Source organism: Glossina fuscipes, unplaced genomic scaffold (genome assembly GCF_014805625.2).
Source record: "Glossina fuscipes isolate IAEA_lab_2018 unplaced genomic scaffold, Yale_Gfus_2 109, whole genome shotgun sequence".
Taxonomy (NCBI): Eukaryota; Metazoa; Arthropoda; class Insecta; order Diptera; family Glossinidae; genus Glossina; species Glossina fuscipes.
Window position 1 is genome coordinate 2296690 of NW_023998452.1, and position 10354 is coordinate 2307043.

The 10354-nt window shown below is 32.5% G+C and overlaps 1 protein-coding gene across 2 annotated transcripts in view; it reads left to right on the top strand.

Annotated features, from left to right (window-relative positions):
- LOC119638786 (forkhead box protein O) overlaps positions 1 to 8802 on the top strand; it is a 48527-nt gene extending 39725 nt beyond the window's left edge. For both annotated transcript variants that reach the window (XM_038035794.1, XM_038035796.1), the window contains one exon: positions 8688 to 8802. The gene's annotated coding sequence lies outside the window, so the exon portion shown is untranslated. The remainder of the gene's footprint in view (positions 1 to 8687) is intronic.
- The last annotated feature ends 1552 nt before the right edge of the window (positions 8803 to 10354 follow it).

Below are 10354 nucleotides of genomic sequence, written 5' to 3' on the forward strand. Positions count from 1 at the left end.
GACATGAAACTAGAATTGGGATGTTCGTAACAATACTTTGAACCTAAATATTGTATACTGTTGCTTACTGCATGTATGTATACTGTTTACATTAAAACCTTGCTGCTTGATTTGCTGATTAATATTCTTTGTTATGTTAATGGCTTAGTTGCACTTAGTTGGACTTAGTTTGCTTGTTAATGCCTTAAGCCTTAAAGTATCCTAAAATCCTTTTAAAGTTTGCTATGCTTTGGTGATTGTCTTTATAAATGCGTCGTTCAAGCCTTTAATCTTGAAAGTGTTGCTTAATACGGCTGAAATGCGTAACTGTGGCCAGTGGTAAAAACAAAGCAATAGTAATAATGATAATAATATATGCACTAGATATTGAAAACTAAACATTTATCTGAGTGATAGGACGAGTCAGTGCTTCGTCCATAATTAACCCAAGCTGTTGAGTCGATACACATATTCCTTTCATCATAGCACCTCTCCAAAGCCTTTGAATATGTTTAACACATATTGACAGAGAAACAAACAAGTCGCACTCTTTTTGCTTTTCATTCTATTCGAACAAATTCATTCTATTAAGAACAAATTAATTTAAAAAATTTACTTGAGCAACATTCGTAGAAAGTCTATCAATACCTCTGTTGTTATATTGTATTCCGAAATTTATGGGCTTATTAAATCCAATAGAATACAACTTGATAGCAAAGACTATAAATGCCAAAGACTGCCACTGTTGTTTTCTTTTTTTTTTTCCCAATGTAACAATTGTTAAACATAAAGCTGCTGTTGTCGTTTGTATAACAAAATATGCTACCATGGCATTGAGAAACCTTAGCATCTGTATGGTGTGGCAAACCATATATTAATAAGTGCTCTTAAAATTGTGAAAGAAAAGAATAAAAGTAATATTAACAAGGAGGATATATTTAGTTGCGTCGAGGCGAATTTCATGCACCCACCCAAATCAAGCAATTTCCCAGAAATTTATTCGATATTTTTTTATCCTTCCCGAAGAATTGTTTCTTTTGTATCCATCAAATGCTTGATAAATAAGTTCGCGACAACAAATGTACTTCCCTTGGAACTCTTAATATTTCCCTAGGATGTTTCATTAATTGTTGGTTTTCGCTCAAAAAATACGAGAGACTTCTTTAAAGCAAGCTAATCGTCTTACCTGATCAGAGTAATTTTATTGAAATCGTCAAGCCTTTCTGTCAAGCACTTCTGTTGATGTTAGGAGCGGTTTGCCAAATTTCTGCAATCCATTTCGAATAAAGGATTAGAGTGGATGCAGTTCCTTTAAAACCTAACAATGTGTTTTATTAATTTTTTCTTATTGTTCAGCGCTTTGACATCATCAACATCACTAAGTCGAGTATGTAGCTATGTGTTTCCGCGAGTTTATTATTAATTCTTCAAACTTTTCGCTATTCAGGGTCAATTGACAGAAGACAGAAGCTAGAAGAAGAAGCGAACAGCGACAAAAGTGAGAAGGCAAGGGAACGTATAAAATGTGTGATGTAACTTTTTTATGGAAAATAATTTAATAAAAAATTGATGGGAACAATTTGTCATGGTTGGGATGGTAGAGTTTTTTCTCTTTTCTTTTCTTTTTTTTACTTTTTGCATAGTGGAAGTTTATTTATAGAAGGCTACAACCCAGAGAGAGAGAGAGAGAGAGAGAGAGCTGGGAGAAGAAAACTTTTTTCTTTTGATTAGAATGATTTATATGATTAAATTATAACACAAATTTGTTTCCTTTCTGGCGGTTTGTCAATGAAGTGAAGGTAATCGTTGATCCACACATCATGCCATTTAAGTGAAATTAATGAATAAATGATGTTAAAATTTGTCCAGAATTTTCATGGGATTCCTTAGCCATTTGCTTGTTCGTTGGTAGATCACATCTCAAACGTGTCGCTACGTACGGTAATGGCTGCTCATCGAAAATTAAATATAATTGTTCGCTTGACTTAAACGTTTCGAATTTTGATGTTTTAACCAATGATTGAATTAATTTTCTACTTTAGTTCCCAACTACAGGTGCTGTACTGAGCTCATGTTTTCCTGTGTGCATGTGAACATGTTCATGAAACATCAAACGCTAAACTCTGTAAATCCATACCCAAGTAAAATATGTGTAATAAAGACATCAGTGACGTATGTATCCGGTAATAATCTTCATTAGCTCATCATATTTTTATAACAGAGAAGACTCGCTAGATATTTAGAAAGTGCATGATAGTAGTCAACCATTAGCTTAAACCTACTCTGATTTTTTATTATTATCGAAAATTAGATAAAAACGGAAGATTTTTAAATTGCTTTCTTAAATTCATAACAAAGTTTTCTTAAAGCACTTTACTTGAAAGTTTCATATAAAAATGATTGCATCAATCATGGAAGAAAATGTTGGCTAACCGTTTAGTGGATTTGTTTTTTTTACCTTGGGGGGTTGAGTTCGCCTTTCATTCCAGATGTGCTCACAGATGTCCTGCACTTCTCAGGGTATACGATGGCAAGGCGGACTTTCTTTTTGCTTAACTCGAATTGCACTTGAGATTTGTACCCGCGAACGCGGACTTTGTGGTTGCGGTTCTTACCTACTCGGCTACTCATCCGAATAACGGCTCGACGAGATTTGGGATTCACGGGCGGTCAAATTCTATGGGAAAGCACGTATAAACGACATAAATTAAATTTGAAATTTTATAAGAAAACTTTGTGTGAAAGTCTGTCGGTAACCTAGTTCGTACTTACTGCATGGTTGCCTATAGGCAAGATTGTGAAACAGACGTTTTCTAGTTGAGTTACCTTAAACCCATTTATCCGACTCGTATCAAATTACTATTGGCTAAGTTCACTTAGCACCCTCTGTTGAGACGATAGATATGCGAAGTCGAAGCTAAGGTCGACTATGAATCCTCGCAACTTGTACATTTTTTCAAGCTTATTAAGCCATCTGACGTAAGGACTTAATAATTAAGATTCATTGTCTTTTTTTGTCGTATTGTGCTTAAATTTTGGTGTTTTTAAGAGTTTGACTCACAGCTGGACGTAAGCAGGCGAACATGAATAATTCTTAGTATTAAAATATTGTTTTTTTTTCTTTATTCTCAGATAATTTTTCTTTCTTTTGCTCATAAGTGGGTCAAGTATTACATTTCAATGTAACTAGAGACTTAATTTTGAAATCGATTTGAATACAAAAATCGTTCATGAAAAATATATTAAATGACTATTAATCAAACCATTCTAGTCCATCATCTCTCATGTGTAAGTTTAAGAGTAACGCAGGCTACACTACCAGGATTTTAATAAATCAACATACGGAGCACTTCAAGGAAAAGTTCTTAGTTGTTAGGTGGAGCGCATAATTACTTAAGAATTAATTGTGAAAATTACTTACAAATTCTAGATTTGCTTTTGTTTACAAATTCGCTAAACAAATGAATTATGTCCGCAAATTCATGCGAATGTAAAAGATTATGCCCTTCAACGCCTTTACGATTTTCATTTGGAAATCTCTTAATCTGTTGTCGTTGAGTGGATATGTGTAACCGTCATTTATGGATGCATTCATCGATGCTCGCACATACAAACATCCATAAATGAATTGCTATCACTTGAAAATTGAAATAATCGAAAAGAAAAGGAAGAAAGTATAATTTTTATTAAAGAAAAAAAAAAAAAAAAAAAAAAAAAAAACAAAATTATAAGAAAACAATTGTTAAACGCGAACTATGAAAGGATGACACTAAATGCAATATGAAGAGAGGGAGAGAGAGAGAGAGAGAGCAACAGATTAAGTTGTAAAATCACAACAATCTTTCGAACTGAAGCAATACAAAGAGGAAAATGAATAAAAAAGAAAAGAAAAGAAAAAAAAAGAACTGTTTCTTACACTAGAGACAACAACACGCAATAATGATGATGACGTTGTACAATGTGCCTGGAACAATATACACGAGTGCAGATGGATGAGAAGCAAAAGATTAAAGGCAAATATGTGTTGAATGTAAACAGTTTGCTTGACTAGCGTAGTGTCAAGTACGTAAAGTTGGCTTGTGTGCGCTGAAAATCTGTTAAGCTCCCTTTTTGCAATAAGACTAGACAGTCTTGTGAAGAAAAATGTCTTTAAGGACTTTTTATTTTGTGGGAAAATACACTTAACTTGCTGCTGCGTCTTGCTGCGAATAAGAAAATTAAATTTAAACTACTTGTTGCTCCTGCACTAGTAACAAGGATAACGGCTTGTGTACGAGTATTAAAATGTCAAAAGCAATATGATTTTATATATATATATATATATATATATATATATGTTTATGTATGCGTAGACGCGTGCAAGCTTTCCTTCATTGTGCCCTTAAACAACAGCAAGCAACAATAGCAAATATATAATATGTACATAAATACACACACACACCTCTCAATGATATACGTATATAATAATGCATGTAAGAAAGTGTACTCAGAGAAAGAAATGAGGGAAACATTTTAAATGTAAAGCAAACACACCTACTTTGTTACGCACTGGTTGTACTTGGTCCGTTTAGTGCCACGGGTTATTTATCAACTCAATATGAGAAAAAGAAAAAAGAAAAGGATATGCGAGTTTAGATCGAATGCCGGGGCGCTAACAAGCATTGCGCTTATATATGAGATTTCAAGAACAAAATGTGATCATGTAATCATTTCTAAACTGATGAAAAGTGGTTAATACGTACATTAGCGAATATTTTTGATCCTTATCTGGTTTTGTAACTAAACAACAAGCAGACACATTATACGCTTGCGCACCTAGTTTTGGAAAGGAAGTTTTCGTAATACAGCAATGGCAAGGAAATCGCATCTTTAAAGTCTGCAGCCTTTTTATATACTAGCACATCATTCAAATTACTGTCGATATCGATATCGAAGACCATATTTTATATTTTGTAACTAATTGCACAAACTGCCTTTGGTTACAATTATTTAGTTTGAACTTAGCATTGTATTTTAACATATCTTAATTCTATATACCGTTTTTAACATATCTTATTACCGTTGAATACCGTTCAATTTTATAGCCATGAAGAGGCTTACAAAATAGTAAACATAAAGTGTTTCATATTCTTTCGTAAACGTTTGTAAAAAGGCTTGTAAGTGAAATTCAAACATCCTAAAGGTATGCTTTTAAATATTTCATAAGCCTATCCAAGTTGTAAATACTTGCGTACACATTCTTGTGTCGGTTTATACATGAATGAAAACACTTCACAATGGTATGAGTATCATATTATACGTAAGCGTCAGTCAAATTGTGTAACAAAGGTGACAGTTAAACACATACTTAGTACTTACATGCTTATTGACTACTTAAGTTCACCTATATATGTACCTTAAAGCAGATATACTATTACAATTGTATGTACTCCTACATACCTCTTCACCGTATCGTATTTGTTTCCAGCGTTTTCTATATTGAAAATCTTATAATTTTCTATCGCTTACAAATCTTGATTATTAAACTTTGAATGCGATATGAGTTGATTTTAAAGACTTATGAGAATATAAAGACAAGAACTTTAAACGACATTCCTTTCCTCAAGGAAATTTCTTCCATTTCGTCAGCTTGAACACATAATATTTGTTCTTTTTCATTTTATTTTTATTAGCCTTATAATGAAGAAATCTGCTTAAATTAACTGACTCAACAGCAGTTTCCTGTAATGTATGCAAACTATTCGACAACTAAGTAATAAAACGTACACAGTATCCGCACTTAAATTGACACTTAAATAAAATGTCTATAAAATCTAAAAAGTTATGCCAAATCTGTATAACTTTTATTTATTATTATTGCTATTCTTATATCCAGTACTAGACAGCAGATTAATTTTTATATTTTGCGTTTGAAAAAAAAAAAAAAATTTCTAAATTAAGACGTCACAATGCAAAGACCGCTAACACCTATCATTGTTGAATTTATTCGTTGAGAGGATTTCTTACCATCGGTCGCCGTCTTGACAAACTGGCTTTAGTCAAACGAAGTGAGGGAACTAATTAACGCTTTAATTGCAAAAACATTTTCTTAAAATCGATACTCAATTGTTGTACAATTTTGCAAAGTTTTTCCAAAATCGTTTGAAGTGTAAATCCGAAGATTGGGGATGCGAAGACCAGCGCTATGAGTGGTGGAAAATGAAAGGGAACTATTACTGGTCTCTTAGGAGGGGAAAATTGTATAAGAGACGCGCTTTGTTGCATATTCGCTTGCATTCCGTTAAGATTGAGTCGAGCTCCTGCGCCCAAAGTACCAAGTAGGATGTTGAACACGTGCTAATGAAGCCTCACAACATCGAACAACAGAACATATATATGAATTTTTTTGCCTATGACTCTATCGATTTGCATCTTACTATCTCATGTGGATTTGCAAACAGAGTCTGTATCAACGAATCACGTTGTAGATGATATCCGATTCAAAAATATTATCGAACAGATCTATAGAATAGTTTGCTATCTACTTATATGCACGATGGATGGCAAACGATGAAAGGCTCTTATAACATGCATCATAATCTAGTTCGATACGGCTTTACAACTTTTTTGTTACTCCTTAGCCTAAATTAGGTTAATGGCGAAAACATTTAGTTTGAAACGAAAAACGATAGAACATTTTCTTTATGCTATGGTTACAATGAATTGTGTCATAACAACAACAACAATAATAATAGCAATTCACAAGTCACTGTATTGCGCTAGTAGTAACATGTAAGAAAGTTATATTCGACTGGGATAGAACCTCGTATATCCACAACCATTGAAATCTTTAGCGTATCACTTTCATAATGACTGTATGTAAGAACTTGGGCTTTTCTAAACCTAATTTAGAATTAGCATACTTAGTTGGTTGCGTTCTACTCTCCAAGTCCTTATTTTTGACACCCATATAGATGGTAATGTGATGAGAAAATTAGTCAGTCGTGACGTTCACCGTATTTAATTTGCAACTAATAAATAGCTTGCCGCATGCTACTCTCCCAATCCTTTTATTTGATTGCCATGTCTACAGTACTTTTAAGAATTAGCAGATTTTTAGGTAGGTCTTCATTTGAGGAAAGTACTAAACAATTACAGACATTCTGCCTTATGATTAATAAGCGTAAAATCTCAAGAAAGTGGAAAAACAGAAAATTTAATTATCTATAGTTTTGTGTGGGCATGGCCGATTTTCTCCGTTCTTGCAAATAAATATTACAGTTGCGTTCAGTTTATCCTTTATTTTACTGCGGACATGTGCTCTCACTAATTTGGCCAATTTTCAATGCTAACCCGAGTAAAGAAACTTTCAAAGTTTTTATCACATTTGAGGTCAATAACTTAATTGTGCCAACCCTCCGCAACACTCAGGCCCACACACATATTTAAGTTCCGGATTAGTATAGGAATATGTATCGATTAGCTCATGTCTTTGCCGGTGTGTTTATATAGATGTTTGCGTGTCACCACCAAGGATTGTGGCGCTTCCATTTCCATTTAACCATTGTTCTAAAAAGATAGGATTTTTTTGCAATCATATCTGTATTGTATGTAATGGGTGTATGACGTAGACAACCATGTAGTATGTCGTAGATGATTGACGAAGAGAATCGCATGCAGAGAGCGACGTAGGTAATTGATGTGGACAACCGGGTAGAAAAATTATGTAGAGAATGACGTAGACAATCGATGCAGAGAAGAAGGTAGACAATCGCGCAGGGAACCTCGTAGACAATTGACGTAGGGAATCACGTAGACAACCACATAGACAACGATGTAGGCAATTGATGTAGAGAAAGGCGTAGACTATTGGCGTAGACAATGTAAACAGAAACTGTTGAAAAAGATAATGGAAATTTGGATGTTTTGACGTTGCCCTATAAAAAGTTTTGCTAAAACTGCAACACACACACACACAATCACATACATTTTTCAATTTCAATTCAATTTCCAAAGATCGTTAAAAATAGTTCCCGAAAGAAAAGTTTGAATTTCTTTTGGTCATTGGACAGACGTTTTTATATAGATTCACGTGCTATAGGTGAATATAGGTGACATTTTCTAGTTTGGCCGCACTAGAGTTTCAAATTTGCTCGTTATCCCAATCCATTTTTCGCTAACATACCAAATTTTAAAACACCGTTAAAAATAGCTCTCACAGGCAGAATTTGAATGTATTTAGTTATCTTTAAAGGTATTTTCATATAGATTCAATAAATGTCCACAAAAATATTTTCCTTTTTTTAATATGGAGGGAGTAGGCTTTCAAATCCAACTATATCTCAATTGTAGTTATTTAACAGAGCTCTGTTAAGTCCTTAACAGAGTTTTGGTAACAGAAATGGTAGGTGTCTTTCCTAGCTAAATTCGCATTTATCTTCACACGCTTTGTTTAGTTATGAATGGGATAAGTCTACAGAAGGATAAGGGCAATTTTTTCGCCAACGATTAATGCATTATTTTGCAATATTTCAACGTTAGTTCCAACGTTATTAAACGATTACAGATGGGGTGTCAACGATTCACTTGAAATGAAGAACAAAAGAAACTTTATCATATTATTGTTTAGAGTGGTTTTGTCTTAAACTTATCATACATAATTATAAACTTATAACTGAATGCTTAAATAATAACGACAGTAATCGAAATTTTTTTTTCATTCATTTCAGTGGACATCTATGGAGGATATCCTAAGAAGAACTTCAATAAGCTTAATAATAATAGAAAAATCGACTTGCTGCTTACACTTAATTAAAAAATATAATAACAATAACTACTCTGACAACGTGAAAAATTAATTAAAAAAGAAATCTAAAAAATTAATTTTTTCTATAATTTTTATTTTTAGTAAATTTTGACCTTATATTAAATTAAAAATTTTAAAAATTCTTATATAAGAAATTAAGTTAAAAAACTATTACTATTACATTACGATTACTGACTACAATTGTGAACTTCTAGAAAAACATAAAACAAATTAACGGAAAAGTGAAAAATTTCTATAAACTTCTCCGATATTATGGCAAACAAATAACTATATGAAATTGTATAAGAAACTACTTATAGATTATAATGTGTATGTACATGTAAGTGGATATTAGTTAAGTAAATTGAATTCTGTTAGAGTTGTCTGCAATTCAATCATTTTGTTGAAATGAAAAAAAGAAAAACAAAACTGAATAAGTAACAAAATTATATTCGGTTGTGACCGAATCTTTTATGTCCATCACCGTTATCCTAAGAAGTAATAAAAAATAAAACAATAAAAACCTTTTCCTATTTTATAATATTGGGTGGGGGTGGCTGATTTTTTTATATTTTATAGAATAAAGGCTGAAATTTATATCATTTATTTGTCCTAATTTATGTGTAAAGCGTGACTTTTGAGGGGTTTGGTCATTTACAAATTCTTTTTCAAATTTGTCTGCGATCTCTTCATTTTTGCAAACGAGAGATTGCTTACCATACATACTACACAGCTGGACAGACGTACAAGTTTCGGACATGCTTTGGAATTTGACTATGCTCAAGAATGCGCATAGCTTATAGGGGACTTCAAGCTTACTTCTGTCCGTTATAAATTTTGATATACTATAGAAGTGTGTGGACTGGCATGGTCAATTTTTTCCGTAGAATACACAAATCGAATGAAATTTTTATAGATTTATCCGCTGAAGGTTGTGAGTAATAACCAAAAAAGCAATTTTTTATTACTTTTGAAAAACGGAGGTGTTGTCAGATCACGTGATACCCTAGACGTGTCCTTCGATCGATTTGGCCCATTTTCAATACTAAACGCGAACAAGCCAACGTTATATATACTTCTTGGTGTCTTTGAAGCATCCTCTGGGTGTCGCAAATTTTTTGGCAAAATGAATACACCTTCCGTCGCTCGGTGATGGGTATAAAATGAAAAAATTTCACTTTATAAATATAACATATATATCTATATATGTATGTACATAAATTAGTACAATTTCTTGTTGTTTTTGAAAAACTGAAAAAAAAGAACGTAAAACGCTAAAGCTTTTTATTTTTTAATATTAATAAAATTTATGTTACATTTACACGCATATATATATACATATATATATATATATATATATATAAATATTTTTAAATTTAATTTTAAATACTTGTTAACAATATGAATTTAAATATTTTAAATAATAGACTCGATGAGTGTTCTACAAAGAACACCGGGTGATTGTATATTTAATTAGTGAGAAACAAGAAATGAAAAAATGCTTTATCCTCTCGTTATGCTAAAGCTAAAGTAAATGAAACATCTAAACCCTCCTACAACCCTAAAAGGCAAAAGGGATTTTTATTTATT